Source organism: Pipistrellus hanaki (assembly GCF_964339955.1).
Source record: "Pipistrellus hanaki genome assembly, chromosome: 13".
Classification (NCBI taxonomy): Eukaryota; Metazoa; Chordata; class Mammalia; order Chiroptera; family Vespertilionidae; genus Pipistrellus; species Pipistrellus hanaki.
Window position 1 is genome coordinate 10,041,025 of NC_140515.1, and position 11,625 is coordinate 10,052,649.

General features: G+C 43.9%; 1 pseudogene across 1 annotated transcript; it reads right to left on the reverse strand.

Annotated features, from left to right (window-relative positions):
• Window positions 1–1,189: 1,189 nt before the first annotated feature.
• LOC311632177 (RNA ligase 1-like) lies at window positions 1,190–9,821 on the reverse strand (annotated as a pseudogene). Its single transcript has 2 exons — window positions 9,794–9,821; window positions 1,190–1,989 (listed from the first exon to the last, which is right to left on the reverse strand). The product of its transcript is annotated as an RNA ligase 1-like (transcript).
• Between the last annotated feature and the right edge of the window lie 1,804 nt (window positions 9,822–11,625).

Sequence of the window (11,625 nt, forward strand, 5' to 3'; positions counted from 1 at the left end):
TTTTTTTAACGCATTTATGTTGCAATGTTGGCTGCTGAGTTGAGTTCTGACTTAGTCTTCGATTTTTCAAGATCTTCTTTGTATTCTTTCTTAAGTAATTTTACTATCTTTTGCTATAACTTGATTTCTTCACATTGAAAACTTCTTCAGTTTCTTCCTCCTTGTCCTGGAAGCTCAGCAGGCTGGTCTGCAGCACCCCTTTGTTCTCCGTGGCCTCCTGCGTGGCTTCAGCCTGTTGCCCGGGTCGGCGCCGCCCAGGAAGCAGCCCCCGGCCTCGGCTCCGTGGCCCGTGCTCAGAGGTCGCAGGCCCAGCGGGGGGGCCCCCCCCCTTTAGGGGCCCCGTCGCCCGGCTCCTTGCCGGCGTCTGGCTGGCCGGTGTCCGGCAGCGACTCCTGCTCCTCATCATGTTCCTCCCAGTCTGGAGCTTTTTTTTCTCCTTCCCGCTAGAGGAGTCTAGCATCAGAGACAATAGACTGTCCTCTGCACGCAATGTGAGCGACTCTGGAGGCTCTGCCCCTCGCCATTCCCCTGGGACTCAGCCTCGCAGCCCCATCTCCCTCTGTTTTAGATTATTGAAATTTTAGGCATATAATTGTTCATGGTATCCTTTAATAGTTCTTTATATTTCTGTAATGTCAGCTATATCTTCTCTGGTTTTATTTATTATTTTATTTATTTGTTCTTTCTTTTTCTCTTGGTTCCTTTATCTTTATTTATTTATTTATTTATTTATTTATTTTCTATCTTTGATAGGGTTTGGTTTGTGGTTATCATAAGGTTTACATATATCATTTTTATCTGTAGCAGTATATTTTAAGATGAGAAGAGTTTAAGTTTGAATAAATTCTAAAAGAACTACATTTTACCCCCCTGCATGCTTTATATTTATAATGTCATATTTTAGATCTTTTTGTTTTGTGTATATTCTAATTATGATAGTTTGAATTAAGTTGGTACTGCCCTATATGCAAATTTCTTGGTTTCTTTTAGAAAGAGAACTATACATTTGAAGTCCTATAACTTTTAGACAGTGTTCTACTATGCCAAAACATTAGGTCTACTTACCTGCAACCTTGTTTAAATCTAATTGAACAATTAGGTCACTTACTGATGGGTTCTTTGCTGGAAGATTTTCTGCTACATCTGGAAGTTCTGAGGCTGCTTCATTGTTAAATTTTTAAATCCAGAGGTTAAAATTTGCTGATTGCAAATATGACTTTGACTAGATATTTCCAACTGGAAAATTCATTTCTTCAAATGCTGGAAGACTTATTCCTCCATTAGACACTGAACAATAAATAGGAACCTTGAGATATTTTAACCTTTTACACAGGGCAGAATATTCAAGATTAAAATATAACAACAATAAAGCTGGTTTTTAATGACATTTCCAGTCTATTCATTGAGTATTATATCTCTGAGCCTACTAAATTTCTGATGATCTATTTTTGAAAAATGATTAAATAGACACTTAGAATCAAAAACATAGTCACGTTTGTTCAAGTTCATAATAACCAGTTTTGAATTCATGTAAGTATCTGGAATTGGCCAGCATAAGCCAAGATGATGGCGATGGACCATATGGGTTTCCATTAATATTTGTCCCTATAAGCTCCAGCGTCTGTTCTAAGAGGTCTGACAGTGGCACTGCAGTAATTTCCAAAAGACCAGAATCATCAGGATGATGCTTCAGTACCAGGGCTATTTCGAATTCATAATTAACTACAGAGGAATGCCAGCAATACTGCTTGTTGTTTTTCTCCACTGGTACCCATCCAGGAATGTGTCCATTTTCAGCAGGCATCGGATTTCCATTTAATTGTTCAATTTCCTTCGCTGGAATCCAGCACTCTGGAACGGGTTTGAAGTCCTCCTCAACATTCCAAAAAAATTCTTTTGAGTTTTGTTTTGAATATAGAAAAATTTTAAATCTTTTTTCAGCTAGTTTGTTAGGTTTGCTATCTAATCGGGCCCACAGATACGGTTTACCTCGGAGCAGGGAGAGGAGGCTGCAGCCGCGCTCACGCCACACACTCCTCACGCCCAAGCGCGTGGCGGTTGCGGCCTCTGCTGCCCACACGGAGCGCCGGGGTGGTATTTTTCTTTCATTGCCTGGCTTATTTCACTAGCATAATGCTCTCCAGGTCCATCCATGCTGCTGCAAATGGTGAGAATTCCTTCTTTTCTTACAGCAGCATAGTATTCCATTGTGTAGATGTATCATAGTTTTCTAATCCACTCATCTGCTGATGAGCACTTAGGCTGTTTCCAAACCTTAGCTATGGTGAATTGTGCTGCTATGAGCATAGGGGTGCATATATCCTTTCTGATTGGTGTTTCTAGTTTCTTGGGATATATTCCTAGAAGTGGGATCACTGAAACCAAAAGCATTCCCTTCCTGTCACTCCCTTTCTCTCTCTTGTGTCCCAGCAGTAGCGCTGCCCTTCCTACCAGTCTGCTTCCGAAGCCGCTTGTCTAATATTTTCAATGCTGAGAGACGCTGACCGCATCGAGACTGAAAAAAACTGTTACCGTGTCCAAACTGTCAAATGGGAGTTCCATTTTTATTTTTTTGAGGAAACTCCATACTGTTCCTTTATGATTAAATATTTCAGGTCTTTTTTTTTTTTTTTTTTTTTTTTTTTTTTTTTTTTTTTTTTTTTTATAACAAGGACATTTTCTTTCCTAACTACAGAATAATGATCAAAATCAGGAAATTTAATGTTGACACAAAACTAATTTAATCTATCATATATATTTAGAATTTGTTAATTGTCCCAATAATGTCATTTACAGCTATATCTGTATGTATTTGTTATATGTGTTTATGTATGTGTATGATTGTATGTATGTTCGCATGTGTGTTTGTGTGTATGTATATGTATGGGTGTATGTGCGTGGTGTGTGCAGTTCATTCTGAGGATAACTCTGTATGTGTGTATTTTTCACCCAAGATCCAATGTGGGATCACAATTGCATTTAGTTGTTATGTGTCTGTCCTTTACTTGAGAATATTCCTCACATATGTGTATATATGTTTGCATATATATACATGCATGTATCTTACATGTATACACATATCATTCATGAACTTGACACTTTTTAAGAATATAGAGCAATTCTGTTGCAGAATGCTCTCAAATTCGAATTAGTCTGATTTTAACTCATAATTAGACCCAGGTTTAAGATTATTGTGTCGTACAATTTTAAAAGGACCTGGGATATTTCATCACTGTAGGCTTTTAGAATGACAGTGAGAACTTGATGCTGTACAGATTGATTTGTGGAGGGAGGTGGGTGCAAGAAAATGGACAGGAGTGAGATTCTGAGGGTGCTTACCTATAACGAGCAAATAACTATGTCCCCAAAGAGTAACCCTCTTGGCATTTGTCCCCCGGGCAGTGCAGGCAAGTAGAGGAAAAGAGGAAAGGTGAAGCCTCTGTGTTTGTTCCTTGGTAAGAACCCGGTGTGGCGGCATCCTTCCTGTGCGCAGACGCAAATGAAACATCCGAAGAATAGTCCTGCCTCGGCAGCTCAGAGTCACTTGGCACCAGGACACACGAACAGGCTACGCTCCTGTGGCAACAAGGGACCATCTCCACACCAGGTGGGAGGTGCAAAGTGCAGCCCGCCTCCACATGCTGGTCTTTTTAATTCCTTCTGAGAATTAGTGGACACGGTAACAGTTTTTTTTCAGTCTTGATGCGGTCAGTGTCTCTCAGCATTGAAAACATTAGACAAGCGGCTTCGGAAGCAGACTGGCAGGAAGGGCAGCGCTACTGCTGGGACACAAGAGAGAGAAAGAGAATGACGGGAAGGGAATGCTTTTGGTTTCATGCACATTATTGGTGGTATTGGGCTGCTAACACTGGGAAATGACAAGAGTTACTCCTTCTCCATAAGTGTCAGGGTCTACTGTGGGGAATCTGACTGAGTGAGTTACTGCTCAGCCTACAATTAAAGTCCTGGCTTTGTGTCTGGCATATGAACCATTAGGTCACATTTCTTTTCACTGATGGACCCATGTTTCAATGAATTGAAGAAAAGAATCCCCAGTGGCTTTTTGTGTGAAGAAAACAAGATAAATATTAGATGGGAAAGGTCAAGTTGGCTTCCAATATTGTGGGAGTTCATTATGATGGGCTCTGATGAATTACACTGTGTGTTTCTTTCCGATACGAGAAGGTCACATTGTGCTCTTGGGTGGGCATCAGGACAAACATATCGAATAAGGTTGCGGTGTCTGGGAGATGAACACGCGCAGTGTTTTTGAGCCCCTTGTATTTATACAGTGACAGCACTTTCCTCGGGCTGAGCTGATGACTCACGTTTTCTCTCCTGCATCCCAGAGGCCACACGCCTGCTCCTGAACGTGCTCTTGAGGCGAATATGCGTTTATCTTCAGGGATGTCTGCAGAGGAGAAAACTCTCAGCTGTGCTTTGGGGCAGATTTGTAATGGGCTAGGTGCACAAAATTCGTGCATTGTGGGGGGGGGGGTTGTCCCTCAGCCCAGCCTGCACTCTCTCCAATCTGGGACCCATCAAGGGATGTCCGACTGCCCATTTAGGCCCAATCCAGATGGCCTGGTCACCCCTAACTGCCCTCCCCTGCTGGCCCGGTCACCCCTGACTTCCCTCCCTTGCCAGGATTCTACAGTCAGTAGGCTTTGTGGCAAGAATAATTTTTATATTGTGTTTGCAACTTTAATACTACTGACACATGATTATTTTTCGTTGATCTTCACCATAGGAGGGACGTATTTAAACTTAGCAACGTGAAAAGTGGTATACGGTATACAGGATGTTAAAAGTGGAATAGTTTCATGGTCCATTTTTATTGTTGAGATGCCTTTGGTTTAGCACCACCTGAGTTCTCTTTGTGAGGATGTTTTTGCTGAGGAGCAAAGGCCTTTAAGTCTGGGCACTAAAGGGGCGCGTCGAGTGTGAGTCATGGTGTGGACAATGCCCTCTGGATTTAGGAATGGTGTTTCCTGCTGGAACCACTTTTGCCCTCTGCCTCCCATCAACACTTTTCCAAAGCGCGCTTGCTGATGGATTAGCACCATCTTTGGGTTTATGTCTCAGGAAGCCAGGAGGTCAGGTCTTCGTGCTGGCTCTTCCCCTGCGCTATGAGTGTGGGCAGGCTGCAGAGCTCTTGGGAAGGGACCATCCCCAAGCCCATTTTCTACCCTTGATTAGGGAAACGAGAGAGTGGAAATTTACATCATGAATGGTTTTGGAGTCTCGGTCAGATTTTGAATGTCTTTGCTGTTGAGGGAATTTTTACTTTAAAATTGTATTCTGTTAACTAATATGTGGCTAGTTAATGAGTGTGGGATTTTGTATACCCCTCTTTCCCTACCCCCTCGCCGCATACTCAGGACACTTCACAGAAGTATATGTGCTTGGTTGTGTACCACTTGCCTGAAACTGCAGGCATAATTGTAAAAAAACCCATTATTTTGCTACTGGAAATTTGTATCATTTCAACATGAAAATGCTAATGGCTTCCTGTTTTCTTTTTTTGAAATAGGTCTTCCAAGCTAAGATAACTGCAGAAATGGCTGGTCCTCGCTACAAGTGGGAATGGTAGTCACTCCAAAATACACCCTGGAATAATTGTGTTCCTGGAACCAAATCTTATGAAGTCTCCCAGGTAAAATAACTCTAACACTACCCAGAGATGACATTGTTATGAAGCACTAAGAATGTAGCGAAATGGAGTATTCTGGAGTTGATGATTCTTTATAAAAGCCTTCCTTTGCATTTAATTTTTGGAATTTGGGGAATTCTAGTTTTTTAAATTTTAGTTCTCATCTTGGAAATTATTTCAGTTTGTAAAGCAGTGTTCTGGCTTTCAGTGGGGTGCGATGTGCGATTTTTAAAATAAACCAGTGGAGAGCATTGAGGCTGAAGCAGCTCAGTAGATGAGAGCCAGGAGCCCTTTACTGGGGGCTGGATTATTGGATGAAATGAGGAATTGCTCCATTGTGGCCCCTCCTCCCCGCGTCTCTCCAGGAGTCACTGCTTTATTAAGTCACTGCTTGTTCTGGGCCCTTGGGCCTCGCTGCTACTCAGGAAGAGTCACCCACATAAGAAGGTGGAGCAGGACTAGTGCCTGACACTGGAATGGCTGCTCTTGAGACTTTTGATTTGGAATTTGTTGTTAGGATCTCGCTGGAAGACAGAACCATTCTGAGGATGTAGGGCAGAGAGAACTGAACCCAGGAACTGCTCACACATGTGGCAGGAGAGTCAGGGAGGTCAGTCTGCGGATAGGGGGCAGCTCTGACCTTAGCAACAGTAGGAAGCTGCTCCCTCCGGGCTGGAGGAGCAAGGAGGGAAGTGTTTGCGCTCCTGGGGCAGGGACCTTCAGCGGGAGCTGTCACGTGGGGAAGAAATAGCCAGCTCCGTAGGACCTGCCCAAGACAGAAGCTGCTTCAGAGGTAGACTGAGTCTCAAACCAGTGAGCAATATGATACCTTTACAATAAGATCTATTTGACCAAACTGTGAGAGGGAGCGAGTGAGGGGGAGGGAGGAGATGCTTGGCAGAGTGGGCTCCTGTAGATGTGGCCCCGGCCATTTGCCCATTCTGTGTTCCCTGCAGCACAGAATCAGGTCCTGGCTGAGGCTCTGTGCACTGGCAGGCGGTTCCTAGACCCGTCCTTCCTTCCAGGACCCCCTCAGTCCCTGCTCCCAGGGTTCCTGGACAGAGTCCACCCCATGAGCCATGTCCCGGTTGTACATACATCCTGTAATGAAGAGTGGGTTCCTTGGATCCACTGCAGTGAATTACCGTATTTTCCGGTGTATAAGACGAATTTTGAAACGGAAAAAATAGTCAACTGAAAATCGGGAGCAAAAGACCAAAATTGCACAAAAATTACCTGCAGATCTTGACGGCAAAGTAAGTCTTTTCTTTGAAGTGGGGGGTAGTCTTATACAGCGAATATAGGCCTAAACCTATGTTTTAACTGTAAAATTAGGGGTTGTCTTATACGCCGAAAAATACGGTATGTTATCAGGGACCCCATGGGACCCTGGCCAGGCAGACCTAACACCATAGCAGTCTCCAATGCCAAGCGCCCTGACTTTTACTTGAAAAAGTTAAAAAAAAAAAAAAAAGCAAACAGAAAGCTAATCAAGTTCTAATTTCCCTAAATATAAAACGGGGCAGGAAATTAGGGGGTGGTGTGCATTTTTTCCCAATGGGTTTATTTCTAACTCTTGGTTAAATGTTGTGTGTGTGTGTGTGTGTGTGTGTGTGTGTGTGTGTTTGGTGTGCATTTTTTTAATAATTTTTTTTCTTTTCTTTTCTGGGTTTGTTTTAGAATAGACCACACAACCACATTTGTGAACTGAATTGTCTTTGAACAACTGTTTTGATGAAGTTGTTTGTTTGTTTATTTTGTCGGGTTTGAGATGTATTTGTCACATAACATTGTGTATGTTTTTACAACGTGTCAACTTGATGTCTGTGAACTGCAAAACCATGCCACCGTGGCACTAGCTGCCCCCTCGGTTCCTCTCGCAGAGCCTTTTAGTGTGTGTGTGTGTGTGTGTGTGTGTGTGTGTGTGTGTGTGTTTGCATGCCCTCGCGTGTGCTTGTGTATGCGGTGAGGACATGGAAGACCTCCTGTTTTAGCCACTTTATGAAACAGCGTCATTAGCTGTAATCCTTGTGCTCCAGGTGAGATCCCAATACTTGTTCATTTCATCACTGGAACTTTAATCCCTACATTTTGCCATTTGCCCACCTCAGCCCCTGCTCTCACCCCTCTGCTCTCTCTTTCTGTGGGTTGGTCTTTTTTAGATTCCACATAGACATGGTATCATAGCATATTTCTCTTTCTGACTTACTTAGCTAATGCCATCGAGGTCCATCCTAACTGAGGCCCTCAGGGCTGAACAATATTCATACATTCATCCATTCATTTGAGATGTCCATATGAAGTTCATTTCTATCCACCTGTACTTGCCCATATTCCCACCATTAAACTTTGAGATTCATTTAATAAGCTATGAGGCCAATCCTCTAGGATTTGTAAATAACCAACGAAACCAGGACAGAGCTCTTGGGCTGGGTGTGAACATTTCTGTGGTTTCTCTCAGGTGCAGAAACCTGTGTAATTACAAGTATTTGAATTTCCTCTCAGGGTGCAGCTTTCAAATCCTGGGCTATAAAATGGTACGTGACCGCCTACTCTGTCAGGCAACCCGCGCTGCACCAGGGGGTTCAAAGAGAGACTTCACCCGGGCACGTTGCTCACTCGGAAACTCTCAGTTACAGAAGGTGCTTGTAGAGGGTTGGGTGACTGCACAGCGCGGCTGAGCCCTCCACCTCCGCCCTGCACCGTGCTGGCCACAGAGCCGGGAGGCCGGCTCACCCTGCCCCTGTCCTTTCTCCAAGGATGAGAGTTTCTGCGAAGGCAGCCTGGCCACCGCTCTGGCTCTTCCTGGCCTTCGTGCTGATGGTCTGCTGTGAGCTGATGGCCGCCCCCAGCCCACACCCCCGGGGACGCACAGGTAGGCCGTTTAAACCTTCTGTGCTGAGGAGGCCGATTAAGCAAACGCTTTCAGAGTCAGAGGCCACGTTAGACCGGCCGTGGACAGGAGCTCTTGGTGGCATGCCACTCCCCAAGGGAGCGGGAAGTCAGTAGAGACAGCACTGAAAGGTTTGTGCTGAGTGTCCTTCGGGCACCGTGCGCTCCGGGCTCTCCTCTCCCTTCCTGAGGACACTTCCATTTCTGTAGCGATTTCAAAAAGGGATCCAGAAGAACAGCAGCACTTTATTGTTTTTTTTTTTTTTTTTTTAGTAAGTACATGAAATTCATCTTTTCTTTTCTAAAAAACTCATAAGTTTATTTTAAATTAAAAAATTTTTTACTCTTTCAGTTACAGTTGACACTTAGGACGATCTGAGTTTTGGGTGTATAATATAGAGGTCAGACAGCTCAATAATTTAAGAAGTGGTCCCGTGAGTCTAGTATCCACCCGGCCCCATGCACAATTCTGACCACATTACTGACTACATTTCTTATTACTTCACATTCCTGGGACTACTTTCTAATTACCAATTTGTTCTAACTTCCTTCAGCTTTTTCACCCAGCCCCACAACCCCCTTCTCCTCTGGCAGCCATCAAAAGATAGTTTGTTTTCTGTCTTTTAAAAAAAATATATTTTATTGATTTTTTTACAGAGAGGAGGAGAGAGGGATAGAGAGCCAGAAACGTCGATGAGAGAGAAATATCGACCAGCTGCCTCTTGCACACCTCCTACCGGGGATGTACCTGCAACCAATGTACATGCCCTTGACCGGAATCTAACCTGGGACCTTTCAGTCCGCAGACTGACACTCTACCACTGAGCCAAACCAGTTTCGGCTGTTTTCTGTCTTTTATTTGGTTTTGTTTGTTTATTTTGTTCTTTAATTTCCAAAGATAAGTGAAATTATGACATTCGTCTTTCTCTGTTCAACTTATTTTACTTAGCACAATACTCTCTCAGTCAGTGGTCGGCAAGCTCATTAGTCCACAGAGCCAAATATCAACAGTACAATGGTTGAAATTTCTTTTAGAGCCAATTTTTTAAAAACTTATACTTCTTCTAATGCCACTTCTTCAAAATAGACTCAGGCCATGGTATTTTGTGGAAGAGCCAGACTCAAGGGGCCAAAGAGCTGCATGTGGCTTGCTGACCACGGCTCTAGGTTCATCCACATTGTTGCACATTTAGTGATGGCCGAGGAGCACTCCGTGTGTGAATGTACCACAGCTTTTTGTCCCCTCACCTACTGGGGGGCATCGGGCTGTCGCCATGTCTGGCTCCTGTGAATGCCGCTTCGGCAGCACTTCACTGTGTGCCTGTGTCCCCGTAGCCTCTTTTGAAGGCAGAACATCTTTATCATGAACTTGAAGTGCACAGGGCGCAGCAGAGGGAGCTTCAAGATAATTGAAGGCCCTTTTCATATGGGAGGAAAGATGATGGATCGTTTTTTAAAAAGAAGGAAGAATTAAAGCAAAGAACAGGACTGCCCCTTGCAGGGGACCTAACTGGAATGAGTCTCCTAAAATTGTGGAGACTCTTTCTGAACGTTTCTAGTGAGACCCATGTTTGTACTTTGCTTATTTCTAAATAAAGATGAATCAGTTATGCACCTCTCTCTCTGTGTTTCTCTCTGCTTTTTCTTATTACATATATGTTTAAAGTGACACCAACTTGGAAACACCCTAATGAATTGCATTTTCCTGAATAACTTGCATTTATCAGTAGAGTCACAACTAATTGTCTCTGCTTTGGTTATCTAAGGTGGCAATCCCAGGCACGTTTTGACTTCTTAGTGAAAGAGTGAAGCTTGGACCAAAATCCATGTAGGTGTCAAAACTATAAAGTCCTTCAAAAGGTCTTGACTATGGAGTTTATTAGGTATCCTTACCCTCAAATATAGCTTTCTCCTCAGTTATTGGGAGAAATGCTCACCTATCTGAATTAAAGTAACAGACTCGGAGACAGAAGTATGACTAAAACGAGAACGTATTAGTTCCTGAGAGCGGGTGTCGGTCCAGCTATACATTCACTCCTGTGGCAGCGATCACAGCCTAATTATCCCCAAGGTGGAGAGTCCCTCCTCCGGCTCCTCATTGGTTGAGTACTACCGGGTTAACAGTTTCCTCATGCATCTAGGTCTTGCTGTCTCCCATTGGGCCATTTAAAAATGGGCGAAGGCCTTTCCTAGTTGTCTCTACCTCCTCCTGTCTAGTTGAGGCAGGTGCCTGAGGAGTGTGAGTGTGGAGGAAGGGGGCAGAGGGGCCAGTGCATTTCCACCATGATGCTGGCCCACATTCACAGTTCTTTGTTCCTCCATCCTCTCCCGTCCTCCCTACATTTTGTTAGCCCTGGGAGACTCAGTAGCCGTTTCCATTAAACGTTGACTATGCTGGAGATGGATCCTAGAGGCCTATTTTCTACAGTTTTCTTATATTTTAGGTTAAGACATACTTTTAGGCTCAAATGATTTTAAAAATATCTTATGTCTCAATTTTCACTCATCAAGCTACAGTTTCAAGAAGACAAGAAAAGCAATGGCTGATGTTTTAAGGAGTCAGCATGCAGTCCCAGCATTTGGCCGCTGGGAGGCGCCCCAACTGGCATTGAGCTGAGTATTTCGATGAGCTGCTTCTCCAGGAGGGATGCTTGGAGTTGCCAGTCATACCTGTTCACTCCACATCTCTTTCCTCCATGCTGCTGAGAGTCAGGCTGGCAAACAGGCTGCCAGTTCAGTGGGAAGGTTATCAAAGGCAGCCTCCCGAATTCCCAGGAACAGGGCTCAAGAGATTGTGCTGAGAGTGACTGGAACTTGAAAGAAACAGAGGACATGGTTTTAAGTTTTATCTGTGTGGCAGTCATACCATAACCCTTTGGGTTTGGAAAAGGTAGAACTATAGGGTTGAATACAAATGATGATTAGAATGATGCACACTAGAATCTCAGTGGTCGGGAAACTGTGGCTCACGAGCCACATGCAGTTCTTTGGCCCTTGAGTGGCTCTTCCACAAAATACCATGGCCTGGGTGAGTCTATTTTGAAGAAGTGGTGTTAGAAGTTTAAGTTTTAAAAATTTGG